At 41.2% G+C, this 26,464-nt stretch overlaps 1 protein-coding gene across 6 annotated transcripts in view; it reads left to right on the forward strand.

Annotated features, from left to right (window-relative positions):
* The window catches only part of LRRC4C (leucine rich repeat containing 4C), a 1,157,007-nt gene that overhangs the window by 907,007 nt on the left and 223,536 nt on the right, over positions 1 to 26,464 (forward strand). For all 6 annotated transcript variants that reach the window (XR_016312706.1, XR_016312707.1, XM_089677329.1 and 3 more), the window contains one exon: positions 1,454 to 1,516. The gene's annotated coding sequence lies outside the window, so the exon portion shown is untranslated. The remainder of the gene's footprint in view (positions 1 to 1,453; positions 1,517 to 26,464) is intronic.

The following is a 26,464-nucleotide window of genomic DNA, read 5'->3' on the forward strand; positions in this document are numbered from 1 at the left end:
GCAATACATGATCCAATTTGCTCCTGCAGGGGAAAAAATGCCTTCCTGATCCCCTGAGAGGCAATCGGATATTCCCTGGATCAACTTTACCTATAAATGTTAGTATCCAGTTATATTCTGTGTATCTAAGAAAGAATCCAGGACTTTTTTGAAGCAAAAGCAAGTCCGTGTTTGGAGATTAAATTTCTTTTCCTGCAGATATAAAGAGTGCCCCCTTGTCCTCTGTGATGACCTCAGGGTGAATAGCTCTACACCGAGTTCACTATATGAACCACTGATGTATTTATACATGAAGATCATATCCCCCCTTATGTATTATACATGGAGATCATATCCCCCCTTATGTATTATACATGGAGATCATATCCCCCCTTATGTATTATACATGGAGATCATATCCCCCCTTATGCATTATACATGGAGATCATATCCCCCTTATGTATTATACATGGAGATCATATCCCCCCTTATGTATTATACATGGAGATCATATCCCCCCCTTATGTATTATACATGGAGATCATATCCCCCCTTATGTACTATACATGGAGATCATATCCCCCCTTATGTACTATACATGGAGATCATATCCCCCCTTATGTACTATACATGGAGATCATATCCCCCCTTATGTATTATACATGGTGATCATATCCCCCCTTATGTATTATACATGGAGATCATATCCCCCTTCTGTATTATACATGGAGATCATATCCCCCTTATGTATTATACATGGAGATCATATCCCCCTTATGTATTATACATGGAGATCATATCCCCCCCCTTATGTATTATACATGGAGATCATATCCCCCCTATGTATTATACATGGAGATCACATCCCCCCCTTATGTATTATACATGGTGATCATATCCCCCCCTTATGTATTATACATGGAGATCACATCCCCCCCTTATGTATTATACATGGAGATCATATCCCCCTTATGTATTATACATGGAGATCATATCCCCCTTATGTATTATACATGGAGATCATATCCCCCTTATGTATTATACATAAAGATCATATCCCCCCTTATGTATTATACATGGAGATCATATCCCCCCTTATGTATTATACATGGAGATCATATCCCTCCCCTTCAGTAGGGGATAAAACACATCAGAAGGGGGTCTTGGGTGGAGCATCCCAGAGATGTTGGACTATTTAAATTGTTTTAAGATACATGGATTAACATCATAAAGCTTCACATCTATTCCAAGTAGATTCAGATTGTGAAGTAATGGATCCCCAAGGTGTCCTGGAGTGGATACCCCATAGGACCTGAAAAGGGTATTATGGTCTCAAGAGTTTAATGCTGGAATTTTATGGGTAGGAATGTAACACTCTCACTTTTATTGTACACCAGTGTTCATAAATTAGCCATGTTTATACTTTAGTAATTTTCTGCAGAAACTGTAATTTTATTTTTATGTTTGTTTTCAGGAGCTGATACATAAATTGTTTGAAACATTACCAGATACTGACGACTCCAACTGATCCCACTAGGTAAGGAAATTTGTTTTAGAAAAATGACTAGCTGTGGTGTTGAAGGATTTCGATGTATCTGTTTTGTTCCATTTCATTGTTTTTAGAAGGTTTAATTGCTTTCCAAAATTTCCCACATCTTTCAGTGATGTACTGCCATCATTATCTTATATCTTGGGTAATGATTGTGCCACTACTAAGTAACCATCAGTGGAAAAACAGCTTTGGTGCCTTCTAGCTAAATCTTAGATTTTGTTATGGAGAACAAGAAGAATGGGGTTATCCAAGAATAGGGAGAAAGACCTAAATTCCCAGAGTGGGCAGGAAAAGGCTCAGAAACTATTGCAAGCACATCAACCCAAGAGGTCTATTAAGATGGTCACTTAAACCACAGATTTCACTTATAACTGACACTTCCTGTTCTGATCTCATGCACCAGTCCAACAAGTTCATTAGCTATGCTTAGGGGATGTCTAACTTCTAAAAACAATGCGTGTAACTAAAATGCATCATTCTTATATTTATGCTATAAAAATCACCAAAATAGCCATACCACCATAAATAGATTCACAATGCTGTGCATCAAAATAAACATATTTTGTAATATATTGGTGATTACAAACTTAATTGTACTGATACCATACACCAACATAGTGAAACACTTTTTACTAGTCTCTAAAGTACTGGCAATGCCTACACCAAGAATGAGTTTTAAACAACCCTGTTGGTAAACTGATAGTCCATGTAAAAAGTTTCCCTTTAAAGAAGTAAATATTTACCTCTCCTTGCCACCATGCCACCAAACGTCGCTCCTATGAAGAGAAATCAACTACTGAAATTTGATGGGAAACAGACACTTGCAGTAGTGCCAATCTTTTGTGACTCCAAAAAGTGCTCAGTGGTTCCTCCCATTGACCTCTGTGTCATTGCAAAGCTCTGTGGGGAAGTAGGGGTCAGCAGGAGGAACCAATCAGTGCTATGGGGAACCCAGGAAGCCAGCACTTCAGGAAATGTTGATTTCTGCGTAGACTTTTAACCGTGATTTCTCTTGATCATAGCTGCATTTGGTGGTGCAGAAGGAAGGGGAGATAAGTATTTTCATCTATTCTGACATTCAACCTGAAGACTGGGTATCCTAAATCATGCCACCAAACATTACTCTGATCAAGAGAAATCAACTACTGAAATCTGATGGCAAACAGACACTTGCGGTAGTGCCAATCTCTTGTGACTCCAACAAGTGCCCAGTGGTTCCTCCCATTGACCTCTGTGAAATGAAAAGGCTCTGTGGGGAAGTAGGGGTCAGCAGGAGGAACCAATTAGTGCTATGGGAAACCCAGGAAGCCAACACTTCATGAAATGTTGATTTCTGCGTAGACTTTTGACGACAATTTCTCTTGATCATTAATTGCAATTGGTGGTGCAGATGGAAGGAGAGAAGTATTTTTATCTATTCTGACATTCAACCTGCAGACTGGGCATCAGAAAATGAAACCTGTGCATCATTTAAAGTTGGCAATAGGACTAAAAACCCTCAGATCCGAAGATGAAGCTTTGGCCCCTGCCTCCATCATCTAACCACCAGTTAGTGGGGCTGAAGTTCAATTGATGGGCTAGTAGTAAGGCAAAAGAGCAGGAAGGTCCAACATTCACACAGTAAACTTCTAGTGGCATTATGGAAGACATTGGAACATTTGTGCAGGCACCTCTAGGCATCTCCATTTCAGTCCTATTAAATGTTTAGTACCTTTAAACCATAAATGCATGTACTTTAACATCACCCTATGTCATTAATACTGACTGGCATGTTACATTATCATGGTGATAGAATCCCTTTAAGTGATGTGTTGTCTCAGTAGCTGTGCAAATATCTTCCCCCAATATTGCGTCGAGGATTATGTGACTTTCATCACATTTACATGCTGATGTCTTCCTCGTAACCTGGAGGGGGAGACGAGATCCTTTTTCTAATGGGAATCGGTTAACATTTCACTGCATCAGTATTCAAAATGTATTTTATTTATTTTACCCAGCAGCTTAATGGTGCACATTATCAGAGCAATTCTTTTCAACAAAAACAATAGCCGAACTGTAGTGTAGTGATTTGTTTTCTTCATTTAATATTAATACTGTTCCGTAATATGCACAAAGTCATATTGCCCTTGCCCGGGCTTTAAATCATCCCCAGGGAAGAGTAACTGGAGTCTGGTGTGTGTGCGTGTTGGTTCTGTTTTCTGTTTGTGTAAAGTGTGAAATCTTTTCTTCATCTTTCAGAAAAATTAGATTTTTTTAAGTCAACCTCAAAAACTAATCAAATTTACAAATAGTGGTATTATATACTATGCCTTTAGTTACTTTGTGCTTGCACATTGCTTTGGTTAAAGGGCTAGTTTACCAAAGTGGCAGTTATTGGAGGGCCAGATTTATACTTTTTGCCGCAGCAATCACAGCAGCATCTCTTTACTGTCTCTTGGGATAGGCAGCTCCAATGGGAAGGCGGTGGTGGTGGGTTTTACAGGTATGAAGAGTCCATAAAGCACTCCAGTTTAAACTGAAACCAGCTTTATTATGGTAGCAGCATAAAAAAAAAGCAAAGATATCATTTTCAAAAAGAAAAAAGTGGAACGTACCCTCTCAGATAATTACCAAACAGCCCAAGTTCCGCTCTGAACTACAAAGTCCAGAAAATATAAGAATAATACTTGCAAGGCTGCCATCATGTTACTGTTGGGATCTGGATCACCTGCTGGTGGCACTGTGGTTCCCAGAATGGAAGGTTGTACTTTCTGTGTCCACCAGTGGGTATCTCCCAGCCGCCAACAAATCACAGTAATCAGTCTCCACCAGGGGCGGACTGACAACGCATGGGGCCCCCGGGCAATAAGGGATCATGGGGCCCCTGTGTCCTTGCCCAAACTCAAAAAATCCTATGAAAAAGGTACAAGGGGCATCTCATGGGGCCCCCTACTGACCCTGGGCCCTCGGGCACTGTGGTTCCCAGAATGGAAGGTTGTACTTTCTGTGTCCACCAGTGGGTATCTCCCAGCCGCCAACAAATCACAGTAATCAGTCTCCACCAGGGGCGGACTGACAACTCATGGGGCCCCCGGGCAATAGGGGATCATGGGGCCCCTGTGTCCTTGCCCAAACTCAAAAAAGCCTATGAAAAAGGTACAAGGGGCATCCCATGGGGCCCCCTACTGACCCCGGGCCCTCGGGCAGTGCTCGAGTTTCCAAATGGTCAGTCCGCCCCTGGTCTCCACCCAACGCTGGCTCCTGGGAGGGTATTTAGTTACTCCTCTTCCCTCTGGCTTCAGTGTTTTGCCTGCTCCTGCCTCATACTTGTAACCAGTTTTGCTCTGCTAGGTAGATAATGCTTGATATATCATCCTGAACCTGATTCCTGCCTGAGCCTGCTCCGGATTTTGCTCTTGCCCTGTATTCTGTGCCCTTTACCCTGCTGCCTTGTACCTGCTCCCCTTCTTCCAATCATGGCTTCCTCTTTCTGACTGTTCTTTACACCTTTCTTTTTACCTTTGCACTTCCAAGTATCCTTTTCACATGTGGGACTTTTGCACCTTTTTAGACCATGGGCCATTGTTGGTCATGACATGCCTGTTTACATTTGTTGTTTGTGAGTATATATCTACCATTTTTTATGATTAAAGTTTTTATTGTGGTAATGTGCAAGGCTTGTGCGCCCCTTTTCATTTATTATTTTCTAGTGCCATATTGGGCTACCCCAGCCCTCAGGGGGTTGCACAGTATTGCTGTATTCGTTCCAATGCGAAGGTCTATGAAGATGTTTCCAGATATGCCATATCTGTTCCTTTGAGCGCAGGAGATTTTTCATTCTTTTCTTCAGGGGACTCTGTTTTATCATGCCAGAGAGTTTGTACATGCTGGATTATGGCACAAATCTGATAAAATACAAAAAGGATAATAAAGAGTTTATTTACTAAAAGCAAATAGACTATTAACTTGGCAAAGGAAGTTGCACGTTGCATGAGAGTGTATAGTAAATGAAGTGAAATTCTGTGGACGTCCATCATCCAATCAAGCTCAATCAAAAATGCTGTTTTCTTGCAAATGATTGGGTAGCTGCAAAAATGAAATTTCACCACATTTACGCTTTGAGAAAAATTCCAATGCAAACTGCAATTTCACTTAGAAGGTAAACAGCCTATTTGTCTTTAATAAATTAACCCCCAAGACTCAAGCAGGAATACACATTCCTCTAGTATTTAGAATATATTTATTTAGCCTAGATTTCAGCTTGAAATATTACAAAAAATAAATGGCCTAGTATGTTAGAAACACTCTCTGGTACTGGCCTCTGTAAAGTCACCACTCCAAGGTCCAGCACTGCTCCACTTTCAGGCTGAATGACACCCATAAGCATTCAAACCACTGCCCTTGAGCAAAGGCCATCATGAACACCTTTTCTGGGATTTATCATCACATCAATCTGCACTCACAATATTTATATACTAAAGTAAGTGAATTCTGTGCAACAGTAAGGATCTTCCACTGCTAATGCCAGACAAGCATAGAAAGGACCCATGATGACACATGACCATACAAAGGACACATGGGTTTCAGGTATGTATTCATTATTTTTTTAATTGTGTGGGATAGAGCGGGGGTGTTGTATTAAGTGGTGAGATGATTAAACACTCTCAGCCTCACCCTGTACAGAGATTTTCCAACTCAGGACAACAATCTAATGCAGGACATAGATGGGTCGAAAATCGGCCGATTTTTCGGCCGAAAATAAAATCGGACGATTTTCGGATCGTTAGTGGGCTAATTGTTCGGCCGTTTTTCGGTATTTTGGCAAATTTTTTTTATCGGTAAAGTTGGAAAAAAATTGTCCGATTTTGCCGATCGCCCGATTTTCGCGGCAATGATGGGCAAATCGGCCGATTTTTTACTGATAAAAAAATCTGAGCATGAGCAGTGACCTGCAAGAGGAAGACAAAAAGAAGAAGAAAAAGAAGAAGAGGATGAAGAAGAGGAAGAAGAAGAAGAAGAAGAAGAGGAAGAAGAAGAGGATGAAGAAGAGGAAGAAGAAGAAGAAGAAGAGGATGAAGAAGAGGATGAAGAAGAAGAGGATGAAGAAGAAGAAGAGGAAGAAGAGGATGAAAAAGAAGAGGAATTCCAGTCTGGCAAAAAGTGTTTCTGCAGAGAGCTCCACTATTTCTTTGACAGTTCCTTGACATTTATAGCAGTTGCAACATTGTATCTATTTGTTTCCGAATAAAAACATCTGTATCCTAAATGGATACAAATAGATACATTGTTGCAACCGCTATAAATGTCAATGAACTGTCAAAGAAATAGCGGAGCTCTCATCAGGGACACTTTTTACCGGCTGTAGACGGGATGAAAATCGGCCGATTTTTTTTACTGTTGCTGGTAACGTCGGCCGCCTGAACGACCAATTTTTCTTTTTTTAAAAGAAAAATTGGCCGATTTTCGACCCATCTATGGCCTGCATAAGCACCAGCAAGCTGAGAGTGATTAAGGGTTACCCCTTAACACACCTGCGGTAGTTACCGTTGCAGAAACACAAACAATTCACAGCATCCATTGTAGCAATTCTGACCATTGAAAAAAGTCTGCGCCATTTGCTGCCATGCCCAGAAAGGAATGTAACAAAGTTTACACTATGGTAGGTTCTTCAAAAAGGCAATTTTTTCAGTTAGAGCTTCAGAAATTTAGCTTAACTATTTTAAATATCATTTTAATGAAAGGAAAAGTAAAGGAGTGCAAACATATTTACATAAAAGATATTACAAAACAAATATAAGTAGCAGTATAATAAAAAAGGGTTTACAAGTAAAAAAATATATACTGTGACATTTTATTGAGTAATTCCAATCTAATATGGAAGAATCACTGGCCCTCATAAAATTGTTATCAGTATCCTTGGTAGTTGTGATGGCAAACAAAATCTCCAGGTGCCAAATACAGAAACTTTCTTTTGTCCCTTGAGAGGGTGTTGCAGAGCTAACTTCATGCAGTCAAAGGGTCCAAGGTGTGTTGTAGGTGTGATAAAGAGTATTTTATTATGCCCAGTGTACACTCCATTAATACCTGCTATCCTGTATCCATCTATATTACCATATGACTAAGGTTTCACAATCTGACATCCGACATATTATTTCCAGAATGAAATTATGATTTGTTAGATACCAAACATGATACATTTTTATGCGTTTTCTTATTCACTTTCTGTAATAGGAGTGCCAAAGCAATGTTTTAGGAGTCCAAAGGCTTTTTATTGATTAAACAAAAAGGAACAGAAAGCCAACGCATTTCACAGGCCAAAGAAAATTTCCCCTTCATCAGGGTTAAAATAAAATAACTATAAGAAGCATAAAGCTGCATTCGCATCTGACTGTAGAGATTTACTGGTGTTATTTGAGAGTTTGTAAGCATTTTTAGAAGTGTATTATAAGCATTTTAAAGTTTCAGGAATTTATGTTTAGCCAATAGAAAGCACTGGGTGAGGAGAAGGGGAGGAACATAGAGGTTGAGAGCTGCTGTTTGAGCAGAAAATGCGAAACAAAATGCTTGTAAAACGCTCAAGTCACACATTTTCGGACATTCAGACTATAGAGCCAAAAATGCTTGTAACCTGCCAAAAAAGCTCCTGTACTTTTTCGATTGACGATTGTTTTGCTTCAGGCGACAGAATGCTCATATGTGAACAGGGGCCATTGAAATGAAAAGGATTTGGATTGTTGAGCATTTTAGAGCCACAAGCTTCAAGTAGAAAATCACTCAGGAATGAATGCAGCCTAAGGCTCGATTCACACTAGCCGACTCCAGAGTCGTGTGATTTCCCATGGGACTTTGGAGTACAACTTTGATGCAACCTTAAAAAGCAACTTTGATCTAATTGTACTCTATGGATCTAAGTCACACCAAAAGCTGCATCAAAGTAGTACCATCACCTTTTTAAAGTTGCAGCTACTTTAAGTTGTACCGATTTGAACTGGTGCCATTGAAAAGAATGGTCTGCGACTTGTCATACGACTTTGATGTCCAAAGTCACATGACAAGTCATACAAGTGTGAATAGAGCCTAAGTCAAAGACATTGTTAAGCATTAATTATTAATCCTTTGGGCCTGGTAAAATAGTCATATTTGGTGTCTAACCAGGGGCGGACTGACAACTCATGGGGCCCCCGGGCAATAGGGGATCATGGGGCCCCTGTGTCCTTGCCAAAACTTAAAAAAACCTATGAAAAAGGTAGCAGGGGCATCTCATGGGGCCCCCTACTGACCCTGGCCCTCGGGCAGTGCCCGAGTTTCCAAATAGTCAGTCCGCCCCTGTGTCTAACTAAATGGTAAAAAACAAATCTAACTGGAAAGTGAAACCACATTTTTGGAAGATAAGCAAGAATTATGAAGAATGTATGGAATTTAACTCTTTACAGCTGAGCTGTAGGTCAGTTGAGAAAAAAAATAGCATCACAGATGTGCAGTTTAACTGAAAGTGAAACCACTTTTTTGGAAGGTAACTTGATTACAGTAAGAATTATGGAGAATTGCTAAAACTTAGCTACGTACAGTTGAGCTGTAGGCAATTATAGAAAAATAATCCTTAACATATGTATTTCTGAGTGGAATCCCAGACTATTTACAACATTATCATTTATGACAAGGCCTCATCATTAGTCTTTTGAAGACCCTGGCTATTGGAAGTTTATAATATCTCTGCATTTCATTTAACTTCTCTGCTTTTATCAAATGTGAACTTGCAAATTTTGGGAAATATGAGGGTGGCACTGTAACCAATACCACTCCCTTATTCTCACACAGTTTGGGGTTTGTCAGACATTACCATTAAAAGGTGGTGTTTGTCAAAAGCTGGAGTTCGGATTTAGGGCCCATTCACATTTGTGTGTCTATGGCAATAGAGCTGCTCTATGTGCACTGTGTTGCTTTGTCATTTATTGTGATTGGAAATCCAATGCAATGTACAGTAGAGTGCAATGCATGATGCTCTGCAGCACACAACACACTTACTGTGCATTGTGGTGCGCTATGTATCGAATAATGCACATTTTTCATCTGTTGTGGCTTAGTGGAAGTCCATTCATACCAAAGTCCCACTGGTTCGCTCCCCTATCCCCAGTCTTCAACTGAGTTACAGGTTTTTTTTGGTGGGAGGTGGGGAGTGGGACAGAAAACCAATTTTTATCCGCACTCATTCCCACTTCTGCAATCCTAGCCTTGGTGAGGTTGGCATCCCCTGCCCCACCCGGAGCCACCTGGGACACATCTAGGGGTGTATTTACCACAAGGCAAACTAGGCATTGCCTAGGGTGGCATTTTTCAGGGGGCAGCACAGCTCCCCAGAGGAAGGGACAGAAGAAGGGACACATGCAGCATGGGGACCAGGTTGGATCTAAGAGAGGATGCGGGCTACTTGATGGTGTATGCAGAGCCTGACTCTCATTCCAGGGGATGTCTGAAGCTGTGAAGGTGAGTGTCTTTCTCTCACTGGGGGGTGTCCGGTGTATGGAGGGTGGTGGTAGGGGAAGGCTGTCTCGGGTGGGGGGGGGGTGGAGAGGGGGGGTGGTGTTGGTTGGTGTCAGGCTTTCTCTGTGGGGGGGATTTTTGTGCTGCTTAGAGCAGCACAAAACCTAAATACACCACTGGACACATCACATGCCTAGGAGGCTGTAGGACCATTCACAAAGTTCCACACAAGTTCACGCAAGTGTAGTGGGGAGATGGCTTTGGATCTTCAGTCGATCCTGAATACAGCTGCCAGACTCATTCACCTTTCCAACAGCTCAATTTCCGCCACCCCCCTCTGCCAATCCCTCCACTGGCTTCCGATTGCGCAACGGATCAAATTCAAAATCCTAACACTGATGTACAAAGCCGTCCACCACACTGCCCGAACTACATCACCGACCTAATATCCAAGTACCACCCAACACGCACACTCCGCTCCTCACAAGACCTCCTTCTCTCTAGTTCCCTGGTCTCCTCCTCCCATGCCCGCCTCCAGGACTTCTCCAGGGTGTCACCCATCCTCTGGAACTCCCTGCCCCAACCCATCAGATTATCACCTACTCTCCTCTCCTTTAGGCGCACCCTGAAAACCCATCTCTTCAGGGAAGCCTATTCCACCCACTGCTAACTTGCCGACCTCCTCCACTCTTCCTACCACTCCATCCCCCACAACTATCTCCTCCTGTGCCACCATCCCCTCCCTCCTAGATTGTAAGCTGGAAAGAGCAGGGCCCTCAATCCCCTCATGTTTTGCATTTTATTGGTATTGTTCTGTCACATGTCCTGTCCCCCTTTGTAATGTACAGCGCTGAGTGAACTATCGGCGCTTTATAAATACTGTATAATAATCTGTAGGAAACCACAGCCCGCTCCTGTATCCGAGATACATGATTTGGCCATAATTTGCTTAGTCTTCCCCATTATCTTATAACAAAACAAAGTTGTGCTGCAACATAGTAACAACAAAAACGTCGGGCCCCCCAACATCCAACACACCAAGAAATTGTACTGGATAAATTCAACGTACGTTCTTCCGTATTTTCAGAGAGCGTGTAAAACATTCCAGTGCATGCTTTATTCTACTGTTTGGCTGCATTTCTATGCTAGTCACATGCATTTCAAATTAGAGGACATGCTTTGGCTCTCAGCATCCTTCTTAACCCACCACAATGCATTTGTCAAACCAACCACATTACAGATGTGCTGGATGCATTTCAAAGCATTTATAATGTGTTTACATTGTTTTTCCATCTCTGTTAGATGCAATTATAAGCTTTGATGGTATAGAAATAGGTAGGGATATAGGTCAGGAAATATCACTGCAAAGCAGTGCGATGAAAACGCATCATATTTGTCTTATGTGTACGCATACATTACATTTGATGTATTTAGTATTTTCAGAAGCATTAGAATGTTAATGTAAAGAAAACTGAATCTTTTTGTTAAAATTGATAGGACTGCGCCACTTTTGTTGAGAAAAAAACAAAAAAACAATCCCATCTGGGTGATCAATGCATAATGCAGGGATTAAAAAAAAAAAAAAAAAAAACTATGTTGCAGATTCCTACCTGTTTCTGCTCTGCAGAAATAGCCATTTGTTTTCCAATTTCCTTTGCAGACTGATACTGAATGGGAGAGTCTGGTTCATTATAACTACCTGGTGCACTCTCGGTGTTCTATGGAGAAAGGTTGCAGGGTCTGTGACAGCTTAAGTAGTATTTAACCACTTCCAGTCCGGACACTTTCCCCCCCTTCCTGCCCAGGCCAATTTTCAGCTTTCGGTGCTATCACACTTTGAATGACAATTGCGCGGTCATGCAACACTGTACCCATATGAATTTTTTAGCATTTGTTTGAGACAGATAAAGCTTTATTTTGGTGGTATTTATTCACCACTGGGATTTTTATTTTTTTTGCTATATAAATGAAAATGGCCAAAAATTTTGAAAAAAAAGTGTTTTTCTTGTAAAATTTTGCAAATAAATATTTCTTCATAAATCTTGGCCAAAATGTATTCAGTTCTTTTAGTAAAACAAATAACCCAAATTAGTTTATAACCAAAAATAATTTTTAAACATTTTGTTTTACATTTTTTAAAATTTAAAAAAAAATTTTTTCTTTTTTTTTTTACATACTGTCACCCTAGCAGTACACTGTTACCATGGTGACATTGTACTACTTGTGGGGGATGATGGAAGATTTTTTTTTTTTTACACTTTTACACTGCTAATTAGAATGAAGCCTTGCTCACTTTTTTTTTACACCCTTAAAAGCTGTAAAAGCAATAATTTCTCCTCTCTGGCTGCATTCTTGCAGCCCTTGAGAAATACTGTGTGAGCTATGATTGGTCACAGCTTGTCACATGGTACAAGGCTGTTGTGAATAGCCTTGTACCATGTGACCTCTGTGATCATTCACAGATTTCACACACGTAGTAAGCAATGATGTCAGAACAGGTAGACCTATTAAAGTGTCTGCTCAGTGAAAAAGTGGCTGAATAGGGTAATGTCAACATGAGTTCTCTAAATTAGTGTATACGGCGTTTCCAAACTCAAAAGGCAACGTGATTCGCAAACATTACTCGCTTCCCCAGGACTGGATGGGTAGGTGTTGCTGTAAGCTGTGGAATACAACAATAAAATAAGTATACAAAAAAAAATATATATATATATATTACAATATTTAATATACATATATATATATATATATATATATATATATATATATATATAAAATAATATATATATATATAAAAAAAATATTATATATATATATATATATATATAAAAAATAAAAAAATATTATATAAAGTATTATATATATACTGGATGGGTAGGTGTTGCTGTAAGCTGTGGAATACAACAATAAAATAAGTATACAAAAAAAAAAATATATATATATATATTAAAATATTTAATATATATATATATATATATATATATATATATATAAAATAATATATATATATATATATATAAAAAATATTATATATATATATATATAAAAAAATAAAAAAATATTATATAAAGTATTATATATATATATATATATATATATATATATAAAAAATATATATATATATACATACACACACATATTATATGTTTTTATTATATATATATATTATATAACATTTCATATATCAAAATAAATAGTATGCTTGCCTAATCAGATTATATGTAGGAGATGGATGGATAAAAGGTCCTGGGTGCTGATGCAGGAGCATACAAAGAAAGGGAAAGAAACACCCCAAGGACGGACCCCAGATGGACTGGTAGGCGGACCACAAACTATACAGATTCAGATGTTGTAGAATCAGCTAAATAAAATACAAAATAAAAAAATGCAGCAAGCAATATAATGTGTATTATCCTAGGTGGTAGATATTATACCATTCTAAGGGTTCAACTCACATTGGTGAATTACATGCAAAAATTCACTTTGAAAATTCTCTTGTGAAGTGAACACTCTATTTGCCTTTAGTAAATCACCCCTGATGTCTTTGGTAGGCCATATGTACGGATTTATCAGTTTGTTACCATAATCATTGCACAAAGTCCTCAGCTCCTGATGAAACAAAGCTGTTGACACAAAATACATTTACACTGATGCATTACTTTTAAAAGACAGAACAAAAAAAAGGCCAGAGATAATTTGGGTTTATCATGATGAAGTAATTGGCAACAGATTGAATAATGGATGATATTGTTTAATTTAGAGATTGGCCTCTGGTAAGATTAATTAGCCTTGTACAGATTGTGGTATGTAAACGCACAGATCCCAAATTGGCCAGCTTGTCATTAGAGAGTGGAATATTTAGGTCCTGTCTTTGCACTTTAATATTGAGTTATCCACAATATTTGTGTCTGCTAATTAGAATGAAGCCTTCCTCACATACAATATGACTGGAAAACTGGCTTGAATAGACTAGAGGAATGTGATTGCTTTATTAACATTGAATATATTGTATATAAGTGGTTAATATTATATTTGTATACCATTTTTTATTATTACTGGTATTATTATTACTATTATTGTATTCTTGTATTATATTGTTATTATTATCAGGATGAAAAATCAAAGCTAATCTTAAAAAGTATTATTTCACTGAAAGACAAATGAATGCTTGGAATCGACTTTCAGGTAGTGAGTCAGTCAACAAAAAGTGGATTTAAATATGCTTGGGACAAACATAGATCTATACTCAGACAAAAAGGAAAAAACAAAACACAAAAACATATATAAATTATTAAAAAAGGGGGGCAGACTCCATGGACCACTTGGCCTTTTTTATGCCATCACTGTATTATTATAAATATAATTATTATTATTATATTTTGTTATTAATAGTATTATTACTACATTTATTTTAAAATGTTGTTTTTAAGCCTCCTCAAAAAAAGTATAAAAAAAAAAGAAACACGAAAACTCCCCAAAAATGTATTTAAATAGAAAAATTGGACAGACTCCATGGACCATTTGGTTTTTTTAGCCCGTCAATCCATTTTATTGTTATTATTATTACTACTTGTATTTTAAAATGTTGTTTTTAAGCCTCCCCATTGGAGGTCTGGACAGGTGTCATTTGTGTGCTAAACTCTGTTCTGCACTGCCATGAAGATACAACAATTATGACTCATTTTTAAAATTCAAATATTTCTTCTGATACCTGTTATCTGCCTGATATACAAAAGCAATGTTACAGTCCTGAAAGGAAACTTGGTTAAAGTCAATGAATACCCTAAGGCTGGGTTCACACTTTTGTGGTGCATTAACTCAAAGCGCCAACAGTTTGCTCAGTGCTGTATAATATAAAGGTGGGCAGCACAGTGGCTCAATGGTTAGCACTTCTGCCTGGCACTACTAAGGTCGTTGGTTTGATCCCAACCACGGCACCACCTGCCTGGAGTTTGCATGTTCTCCCTGTGCCTGTGTGGGTTTCCTCCGGGTACTCCGGTTTCCTCGCACACTCCAAAGACATGCTGGTAGGTTAATTGGCTCCTGTCTAAATTGGCCCTAGTATATGAATGTAGGTTAGGGACCTTAGATTGTAGATACTGCTTTTTGCAGCCTCCGATCCATGAGCTTCCTTTTTGGAGCAGACATCTCTGGCTTTTTCTGGGCTTCAGCCATCGTGATTGGAAATGCTGGGTGACATAACTCAATCATCCTGGCAGTGAGGCTACCTGAGAATGTACACTAAGCTAGGCACTTTGCAAAGAGGAACGTAAAAAGCCATTATTACGGAAGAGACATAACGGGGGTTATTTACTAAAACTGTACAGTGCAAAATCTGGTGCAACTCTGCATGGAAACCAATCAGCTTCCAGGTTTTATTGCCAAAGCTTAATTGAACAAGCTGAAGTTAGAAGCTGATTGGCTACCATGAACCAGATTCCGAGTGCATTTATTTTAGTAAATACCCCTCCAGTATGTCTCTTCTGTAGTACAAATCTCTCCAGCTCGCACGTTTTACAATTCAGGGCTAAGGTTTGCTTTAAGTTTCCTCTTGAGCTATTGACATCTGTCAACAACAGACTTTTTACTTTAACAAAGCAAAGGAGAGTCTAAAATTTCATTAAAAATTAAATGATATTTCATCCTTCCATTTTTGTAAATTTTTTAATGTGCTGAGTTCAATAAAAAAATAAATATATTCTCTCTTTAAGAGTAAAAGTTCCATAGCTGTTTCAATCCACAATGGATCACCAGTCATGTGCTTGTCTTGTATCAAGGGTTCCATACCTTTAAAATTAGTCATTGTGATGCCTGTATTTTTGTGGCAGATTCACTTTAAAGCCCATGCATGCAAAGTGAGTGTTTCTGTAAAGGGCATCTTCCAACCACCATATACTAAACTTACTTGCGCTTTCTTTCTGCTCCTTCCTACTCTGCCGCTGGCATAAATACCCAGCATTTCCAAGTATGGAGGATCATGTGGCATGCTCCCCTGTGATCTGGCAACCAGTCGCAAGGCTAAGCACATTCACATGACCGGAAAGTGATATCATTACTCCCCCAGGTCTCCGACACAGTAGATTACATCGCCAGCTGTGGAGAAGCAAGGACCCTTGAGGGAACGTGTAGAAGGGGTTGGGAGCCTTTGCAAAGATAAGCATGGGCAAAGCTTAGACATAGCTCCAAACCAGGGACGGAGCGATAATTCATAGGGCCCCCGGGCAATAGGGGATCATGGGGCCCCTGTGTCCTTGCCCAAACTCAAAAAAGCCTATGAAAAAGGTACCAGGGGCATCTCATGGGGCCCCCTACTGACTCTGGGCCCTCGGGCAGTGCCCGAGTTTCCAAATGGTCAGTCCGTCCCTGCTCCAAACTGTCCTTGATTTTGAGGGACTGTCCCTCATTTGGAACAAATTCCCTCTGTCCTTCTTTCCTCCTCATTTGTCCCTCATTTTGGTCGGATCTATATAGTTGTATATAAAATGCACTATTTATCTATCAAAATGTATTTTACAGTGCTAAACCTTTTGTCCAATTTCTAAATTGCTGCATTTGGATATTTCCAAAGCCAATATAAAGGAATAGTAGTAGTCAAAAAAACTACTTGTAATTTTAATCAACAAGTTTTTTGTGTGATTCTCCTTTAACGGGGGCGTGTCATGGGGGCGTGTCAAATGGCTACATACTATTGCTCATAGGTGTCCCTCATTCCCATCTCAGAAAGTTGGGAGGTATGGCATAGATGTCAACTGACCAGGAATTGCTGGGATCTCAGCATCACTCTTACTTGAGCTACTGAACGTTAGATCCAGATTCAGGGTACTTTATTCATCCCAAAGGGAGATTATTAATTAGAAGTAACTTAAATCAGTGTATTAACTGAGGAGGCTGCAGCCACAAGTGGGCAGTTCTTGAATAATTAGTGGTGGGACTCTGGAAAATAGGCATGGTCGGGACAGGACCACCCGCGAATTGAGAATGATATGGGTGGGACTTCTTTGAAGATGGGCATTATCAGGGCTGTTAGTAAGGTAGGTGTATTTAGTATGGACCATGGGTGGTGGTGTGGACAGGACAAAGCAGATTACATTGCCACTTGTGAAGGAGCACAGAGACTTGAAGAAGTGCATAAAAGGAGTTGGGAGTTGGGAGGAGGGAGCTTCTGCAAAGATAAGCATGGGCATAGATGTCAACTGTCCCGGATTTTCTGGGACAATCGCACATGTTTGTGTGATGCTGTACCCTGGGCTGCATCTTGAGATCACAGTATCACCCTTATGTGAGCTATTGAGCGTTAGATTTAGATTCAGAATAATTTATTAATCCCAAAGGGAAATTATTAATTAGTGTTAACTCAAAACTGTGTATTAGCTAAGGTGACCACAAGTGAACAGTTTTTGCATAATCAGTGGTGACATATTTGAAAGTAGCAAACGTATTCCTCACATAAAAAAAGAAAGGCTTTGGCTCAACATCTCAGGCCCAAACAGAGTGAGAACAGGCATCACCAGCAAGGCTCCCATCATCCATCCACTACACATCTGCACAAGAGGCTAGTCAGTAGCTCTGAAGAAAGGGATTTGTCCCGAAACGCATCAGCCATTTGACCGCACTGACAGTTGGAACACTTTGCTTGCCGTTGTGGTCATCTTCTTTATGCAAATGCTTTTTAGATACATGCTTCATCTCTGAGTATGTTTTTATCCTTTATACCTTTTTGAATAAACCTTGGATAATGCACTAGGTGTGTGCTCCACCTGTTTATTCTCTATCCAGTGGCTGATCTCCCTGTCTGAGGAGGGCTGCCCCCCTGAAGCATCTCCTTTGGTTGTCGCTGTCCTGGTTCCCTTGGCCTCCCTTTGGCTGTGCATTTCCTGAGTATCAAGAGAAACCTTTGTGATTGAAATATTGACAGAGGTTATTGACTGCAATAATGAACTTTTATTGGACATGGAACTTGAAAAGTAGGTATGGTCTGGACAGGACACAGCAGGTGGCATCGCCGTCTGTAGAGGAGCAAGGATCCTTGAGGGAGTGCTTAGAAGAGGTTGAGATGGGGAGCCTTTCCAAAGATAAGCATGGGCAAGGTGTACATGCCAATTGTCCCGGATTTGCTTGAACAATCCCACTTGTTGTGTGATGCTGTATTCTGGACGGCATCTTGAAATCACAGTATCACCCTTATTTGAGCTATTGAGCATTAGATTTAGATTCAGAATAATTAATCCAAAAGTGAAATTATTAATTAGCGGAAACTCAAAACGGTGTATTAACTAAGGTGACCACAAGTGGACAGTTCTTGCATAATCAGTGGTGACACACTTGAAAGTAGCTAAAGTCTTCCTCACATAAAAAAGAATGGCTTTGGCTCAACATCTTAGACCCAAACAATTAGAGTATCAAGATAAATCTTTGTGATTTAAATATTGACGGAGGTCATTGACTGCAATAAAGAACTTTTATGGGACATGAAACTTTAAGAGTAGGCATGGTCTGGACAGGACACAGCAGGTGGCATCACCAGCTGAAGAGGAGCAAGGAGCCTTGAGGGAGTGCGTAGAGGATATTGGGATGGGGAGCCTTTCCAAAGATAAGCATTGGCAAGGCGTACATGCCAATTGTCCTGGATTTGCTGGGACAATCCCACTTGTTTGTGTGATGCTGTATCCTGGGCTGCATCTTGAGATCACAGTATCACCCTTATTTGAGCTATTGAGCGTTAGATTCAGAATAATTTATTAATCCCAAAGGGAAATTATTAATTAGCGGTAACTCAAAACTGCGTATTAACTAAGGTGACCACAAGTGGACAGTTCTTGCGTAATCAGTGGTCTTCAAATTACACAGCAGGTGGCATCACCAGCTGTAGAGGAGCTGTCAGGGCTCCAGGTATGACCAGAGGTGTGTGGACCGACACAGGGAAACACAGACTTCAGGTATAGCGTGTAACACAATATAATTTATTAAAGACAACACAAATATAAACGCAGTGCAAACAATCAAACTCAACACTACATAAATATGTACAACCAGGTGCGATAAACCTTAAACTAACAGGTACCAGTGCAGTCAGGGCTGGAGAGGTGGATCGGTCAGGCAGGCCGAGCCCACAGCACGGATTTCCTCAGGGCGCGGGGTCTAAGTCCCAGCCTGCTATTCACTAGGGCCCCTGATGGTGGGGATGGACTTGGTTTAGACTGGAACCAGGTCGCGACCCCTGAGTGCGTCCGGCTGTGGTAGAGAGTACTGGCAGGGGAGTGCAGGAACGGAGTCTGATGGGAAGAGGCAGGCAGACTTACTAGAGGTGATCCATGCAGGATGGATGGATCGTCGGGTGAAGTAAGCGTAGTCAGACAGGCTGGGTCGGTATCGTGCGGGCAGCGTGGTACAGGAGGAGCAAGCAGAGAATGGTCGGGGTCACAAGCCAGGTTCAGCAGGTAGCGGGCAACGCGGTACCGAGGATCAGGCAGAAGGATGGTCAGGCAAGCCAGGGGTTCAGCAGGAGACGGTCAGCAGAGATCAGGATCAAAGCAGGGTCAGCAACGAGGCAGGAACACCAGGTACCAGGTACAGGGGCTCATGGGAAACATACACCAAGGCCCAGATCACAGGCCTGGTCATTCCTTAAATACACCTCCTGCAATCAGCCCAGGTGTTGGCTGACTACAGGAGTGAGCTTCTGGCTGCTGAGAGCACCCGCTGGTCAGCCCTGGTACTGCAGCCCACACGGCAGGTGAGTCCCACCACCAGTGCTGAGTCCATTCCTGACAGGAGCAAGGAGCCTTGAGGGAGTGCGTAGAAGAGGGTTGAGATGGGGAGCCTTCCCAAAGATAAGCATGGACAAGACGTACATACCAATTGTCCCGGATTTGCTGGGACAATCCTGCTTATCCCTGTCATGTTGTGTCCTTGCTGCATCATGAGACTACAGCATCACACTTTTTGAGTTACTGAGCCTTAACAGTAATTCAAAACAGTATATTAACTGAGGGAGCTGCTGCCACAAGTGGGCAGTCCTTGCTTAATTAGTGGTGTTACACTGGATAGTAGGCATGGTCGGGACAGGACCACCCGCGAATTGACAATGATATGGGTGGGACTTCTTTGAAGGTGGGCATTATCAGGGCTGTCAGTAAGGTAGTTAGTATGGACCATCGGCGGTGGTTAAATTGTCCTGGGGTCTAGGATGAATATGTTGTCAGGTATGGCAAGGTGACAATGATCTTTTTAGTAGTAGCAGTATTAAAAGTTATACAAATTTAGTCCATTTGTTGAATGATAAAAAAAAGAACAGAAAACCAGAAAGTACTCCAGAAATAATCGTATAGGCTTTCAGACACAGTTTTAGACATAGGTAATTGTCATCAGAATTGGAAACATTATAGGCGACTCCTTGAAACTAAAGCAATTACCAGTTATGTGAGTTAGCGGATAACAGTAAATTTATACACAAATTCATCTCAGTCATTTTTAGCCACCTGTGGCCAAAGTGAAATTGTAACTTTTTGGATAATGTCCCATTTGTAAAGACCTGACATTCAGATGGGCCATCGAAAAAAAAAAAACCCCACAAAACGTGTCATTCCAGCACTGATATAATTTAATGAATAACTTGTTGAGAACGGCTATATAATCTGAGCTCCATAAAAACGCACATTTTTCATGCAAAATCATCCAAAAATGTATTTTCGCAACCAGCATTTCAGGAGGAACAGATTGAGTGCACCAGATGCTGATATATTGCCAGATAAGACATTTAAAAAAAGTTAACTTTTGAAACGAATGCAGACTTCACACGTATGGAAAGGCATTAAAGGTACACTCCAAATTATGAAATGAAGCCTTGAAATGTATGTAGAGGACCCAGTCATCCCAGCCCACTCTACTTTAGGGTGCAAGGACACCCCAATACTTAAAGTGACCATGTACTTTGGCCCTTCGGAATAATAAGTTGACACTATAGTAATAGATTGACACTATAGCTTACTGCTTATTGTCACTCCATTCTATCAAACTGTTTGCTTGCTGAAAGAAGGAAAAATGCCCAGTATACCCAGCATGCAATTCCTCTCTCCTTTGATGCAGTGTGAATGCACATTGGCAGGCCCATGCGAAGCAGGTCCTTAGCCACGTGTATGTTTTGACCATAATGACCTGGGATTCACAAGGAGTGAATAAATAAACTATTTAACCATAATTTTGTCCACCCCTGACCTACACACCTACACTATGTGGCCAAAGTCCACCTCTCCGAATTACTGTATTCATGTGTTTCTAGTGAAAATTATTAACTTCTAACATTTGGCAGCATCTAGGGGAAGGTCTTCTCTGTTCCAGCATGCCTGTTCCCCTGTATACAAAGCCATCTCATTAAAGATGTGGTTTAATGAATTTGGTGTGTAGAAATATGAGTGGACTGCACATAACCTTGACCTCAACCCTACAGAACACCTTTGGGATGAATTGGAACGCTGGCTGTGAGCCAGATCTTCTCATCCAAGATTAGTTGACTTGAGTGGACTGCACAGAACCTTAACCTCAACCCTACTGAACACCTTTGGGATGAATTGGAACGCTGGCTGTAAGCCAGATCTTCTCATCCAAGATCAGTTGACTTGAGTGGACTGCACAGAACCTTGACCTCAACCCTACTAAACACCTTTTGAGATGAATTGGAACACCGATTGTAAGCCAGGTCTTTTTATCCAACATCAATACCTGACCTCAAGCCCTACTGAACACTTTTGAAATAAATTGGAATGCCAGTTGTGAGCCAGGTCTCTTTCCCCAACATCAGTATCTGACCTCAAGCGTTACTAAACCCCTTTGGAATGAATTGGAATTCTAGTTGTGAATTGAGAGGTTTTCGCATCTAACATCAGTACCTGACCTCAACCTTAATGAACACTTTTCCGATGAACTGGAACACTGATTGCTAAGCCAAGTCTTCTCCTCCATAATCAGTACCTCACCTCAACCTTACTTAGCACTTTTTGGGTGAGTTGTAACACCAATTGTGAGCCCAATTTTTTCATCCAACATTAGTACATATTCTTACAAATGATCTTTGAACTGAATGAACAGAAATCCCTACAGACACATTCCAGAATCTTGTTGAAAGCCTTCTCAGAATAGTAAAGGCTGTGAGAGCCTTAAAGGGTGGTGATGAGGAACTCCCTAATAATGTCCAGAGTCTTGGAATGTGATGTCTAAAGGTAAAGTGTAAAGGTCAGATATCTACATATCCACAAACTTTTAGTCATACAGTGCAAGTAGAGAAAGGGTGGACTTGAGAGTGATGGGCTATTCAGGAAAGGGGAACCTTGCTCTGATTGGGCAACTCAAGCCCTATACTTTTTTTTTTCTAGACAGTGGCTAAGTAAAGTGTTGGTTAAGTAAAGGGTTGGTTAAGTGAAGGGTTGGTTAAGTGAAGGGTTGGTTAAGTGAAGGGTTGGTTAAGTGAAGGGTTGGTTAAGTAATGGGTTGGTTAAGTAAAGGGTTGGTAAGTGAAGGGTTGGTTAAGTGAAGGGTTGGTTAAGTGAAGGGTTGGTTAAGTAAACGGTTGGTTAAGTAAAGGGTTGGTTAAGTAAAGGGTTGGTTAAGTGAAGGGTTGGTTAATTGAAGGGTTGGTTAAGTGAAGGGTTGGTTAAGTGAAAGGTTGGTTAAGTAAAGGGTTGGTTAAGTGAAGGGTTGGTTAAGTGAAGGGTTGGTTAAGTAAAGGGTTGGTTAAGTAAAGGGCTGGTTAAGTGAAGGGCTGGTTAAGTGAAGGGCTGGTTAAGTAAAGGGTTGGTTAAGTAAAGGGTTGGTTAAGTAAAGGGTTGGTAAGTGAAGGGTTGGTTAAGTGAAGGGTTGGTTAAGTTAAGGGTTGGTTAAGTAAAGGGCTGGTTAAGTGAAGGGCTGGTTAAGTGAAGGGCTGGTTAAGTAAAGGGTTGGTTAAGTAAAGGGTTGGTTAAGTAAAGGGTTGTAATGTGTGCTGCTTTTACCGAGCAATGCGACTGTTTCATCTCCCTGCTTTACAAGGAGAAAAAAAAAGACTGCCACATCGTTGCACCCTGTAGAGAGCCCTGTGTGGTTTACCAAAAACAGGGCTCTCTTCTGTCATTCACTCAGCTAATCAGCAGGTCCTGGCCATAAATTATTGTCCGGGACCTGCTGATTAGCCTGTGCTGTAGCAATGACAGCACAGCAGGGGCATGCCCCCCACCCAGAAGTGCTAGATATCGTACAAGTATGTCATCCAGCACAGCAGGGCCGCTCTGCCACAGTAAATCTATGGTAGGAGGTCCCTAAGTAGGTATAGCTCACCCTGGGCAATGCGTTAGCATCAATACCCCTTTCAAATGAGCATGGAGGAATGTAGCATAGTTACTCCTGGCTGCACAGACACCAATGGACTAAGCCAGAATTTGTAGATGGTTACCTTAAATGTATGTAGGGCTAATGTACACTAGTGATGGGTTTTTACTGCACTGTAAAATGCCAGTCACCACTAATACACACAGAAAACAATTATTTTCTACATATCCTATTCACAGTGAAATGCAGACTAGATCTGTGCTGCATTCATCTGCAATAAAATGCTACACTTTATCACAGCGCACTGCACATGATCGCAGGTCACTGTACAGCAGCGCAATGAAGCACATCGTGTTACTGTACAGTGACATACATGAGGTGTAACTTTTGTACACTTCAAATAAAGTTCAGTGTATAAAAAGAAAAAAATCTAGAGCCAGAATGGACAGTTAACTGTGCGGTGGATATCTGTTCAGTGTGATCTAGCACTATGTTTATTGAAAAGTTGCCATTTTATTCAAATAAAAAATAGTTTGTTTTTTATCCTCTGTTACATCTTAGTACTGGTGATCTTTGCAGCCTCTGTTTCGAGACAAATCCTATCTACATGCACTACCACATTGCATTTCTCATGGTGAAAGCCATAGATCATGTCTGCCTAATATTTGTTGAAACAAATCAGAAGACAATGTGACAATTCGAGAGAACAAATGTCAGGGACAGAATATTCTTGTATGGACTGTCTAAATCTGTTGCTGGTCCTGTGTGGTTGGTTATGTGGGTGGATCAGAAGTGTTCCTTCTAGTTGAAATGTGGCTGATGGTGGAGATGGGTCTTGGGCAGATGGTGGAGATGGGTCTTGGGCAGCTGCCTTTTTGGTAAGGCCTTAAAGCAGTGGTTCTCAAGCTTCCTAATGCCGTGACCCTTTAATACAGTTCCTCATGTTGTGGTGACCCCCAACCATAAAATTATTTACCCAGTAATTATAATTCATGAAGTGTCGTTTTACCTCCAATACTGCTGCTTTCAGCACAGTAGCTGCTTTTAACAGAGTAGCTGCTTTCTACACAGTAGCTGCTTTCTACACAGTAGCTGCTCTTTACACATCAGAAATATGTTTTCCGATGGTCTTAGGCGACCCATGTGAAAGGGTCGTTCGACCCAAAGGGGCCGCGACCCACAGGTTGAGAACCACTGCCTTAAAGTGAAGTTCCACCAGAAAAAAAAAAAGTCAGCAGCTACAAAAACTGTAGCTGCTGACTTTTAAAATACAGTCAGTCACTTACCTGTCCCTTGGTCCAGCAGTGTCCTCACCACTACTGGTTAAAAAACACCGCTTAAAGTATTACTAAACCCACAACAGTAAAATCAGTCTGTAGATGCAGTAAAGCATGCTTGTTATACTCACTGTGGAACCTAAGGGGTTAATCCTCTGCATTGTGTAAAAAGACTGTATGATCCTGTCTTCTCTGTTCCTCCCCTTTTTCCAGGGACAACCTCTTATCTCCTGATAAGACAGACTGAACCATAGTCATTTTGCACATACTCAGTTTGGTGTGTATTGCTACAGAGTTTTTTTTTTTTTTCTTGGGAGAGTGCATGTGATCAGCACAGCCAATTAGCACTGTCCAGACAGAAGTCAGGGGTTTTACATCCTCATAGAGCAGAAAGAAAACTCCTCCTACAAGCTTTAACCAGTGCTCAACTGGACACTGATGGAAGGCATAAGACTGCTCTGACTTCTGATCAGAAAAGGTATTTAGCAGTTTATATTTACTAAAATAATTGCATTTCCATGTTCTGTGTACTGTGGGAGACCAGATATAGTGAATGCAGGGTCTGGGGAGATCAGATATAGTGAATGCAGGGTCCGGGGAGAGCGGATATAGTGAATGCAGGGTCCGGGGAGAGCGGATATAGTGAATGCAGGGTCCGGGGAGACCAGATATAGTGAATCCAGGGTCCGGGGAGACCAGATATAGTGAATGCAGGGTCCGGGGAGACCGGCTATAGTGGATGCAGGGTCCGGGGAGAGCGGATATAGTGAATGCAGGGTCCTGGGAGACCAGATATAGTGAATGCGGGGTCCGTGGAGAGCGGCTATAGTGAATGCAGGGTCCGGGGAGATCGGATATAGTGGATGCAGGGTCCGGGGAGTACGGATATAGTGAATGCAGGGTCCTGGGAGACTGGATATAGTGAATGCAGGGTCCGGGGAGACCGGATATAGTTAATGCAGGGTCTGGGGAGACAGGATATAGTGAATGCAGGGTCCGGGGAGACCAGATATAGTGAATGCAGGGTCCGGGGAGACCAGATATAGTGAATGCAGGGTCCGGGGAGACCAGATATAGGGAATGCAGGCTCCGGGGAGACCGGATATAGTGAATGCAGGGTCCGGGGAGACCAGATATAGTGAATGCAGGGTCCGGGGAGACCAGATATAGCGAATGCAGGGTCCGGGGAGACCAGATATAGTGAATGCAGGGTCCGGGGAGACCAGATATAGGGAATGCAGGCTCCGGGGAGACCGGATATAGTGAATGCAGGGTCCGGGGAGACCAGATATAGTGAATGCAGGGTCCGGGGAGACCAAATATACTGAATGTAGGGTCCTGGGAGACCAGATATAGCGAATGCAGGGTTCAGGGAGACCGGATATAGTGGATGCAGTAAGTCAGTTTATTGAAAGTGAAAAAAGAATAATGTTGAATGTCATTCTTGCTAATAGAGAGTCTACCTTCTGCAAATGGTAAAATGAAGAAGAGGGGGGCTTAGCAGGTTTAATTGACCCTAACCACACCTTCAGTCGAAACAGCAGATGGCCGCAGTGACCAATCAAAAACGAGCTACTGAATAAATGGGCTGCAAGAACAAAAACCATACAGGTTGGTCATGTATATGATATAATAGGGTTGATTTACAAAAACTAGAGAGTGCAAAGGGAAGGAAAGGAAGGAAAGGAAGGGAAGGAAGGAAGGAAACGAAGGAAAGGAGGGAAGGAGGGAAGGAAGGAAGGAAGGAAGGAAGGAAGGAAGGAAGGAAGGAAGGAAGGAAGGAAGGAAAGGGAAGGGAAGGGAAGGAAGGGAAGGAAGGGAAGGAACGAAGGGAAGGGAAGGAACGAAGGGAAGGAAGGAAGGGAGGGAAGGAAGGAAGGAAGGAAGGAAGGAAGGAAGG

The sequence above is a fragment of the Staurois parvus genome, unplaced genomic scaffold (genome assembly GCF_062004578.1).
Source record: "Staurois parvus isolate SC_StPar_1 unplaced genomic scaffold, SC_StPar_1.0 ptg000184l, whole genome shotgun sequence".
NCBI classification, from domain to species: domain Eukaryota; kingdom Metazoa; phylum Chordata; class Amphibia; order Anura; family Ranidae; genus Staurois; species Staurois parvus.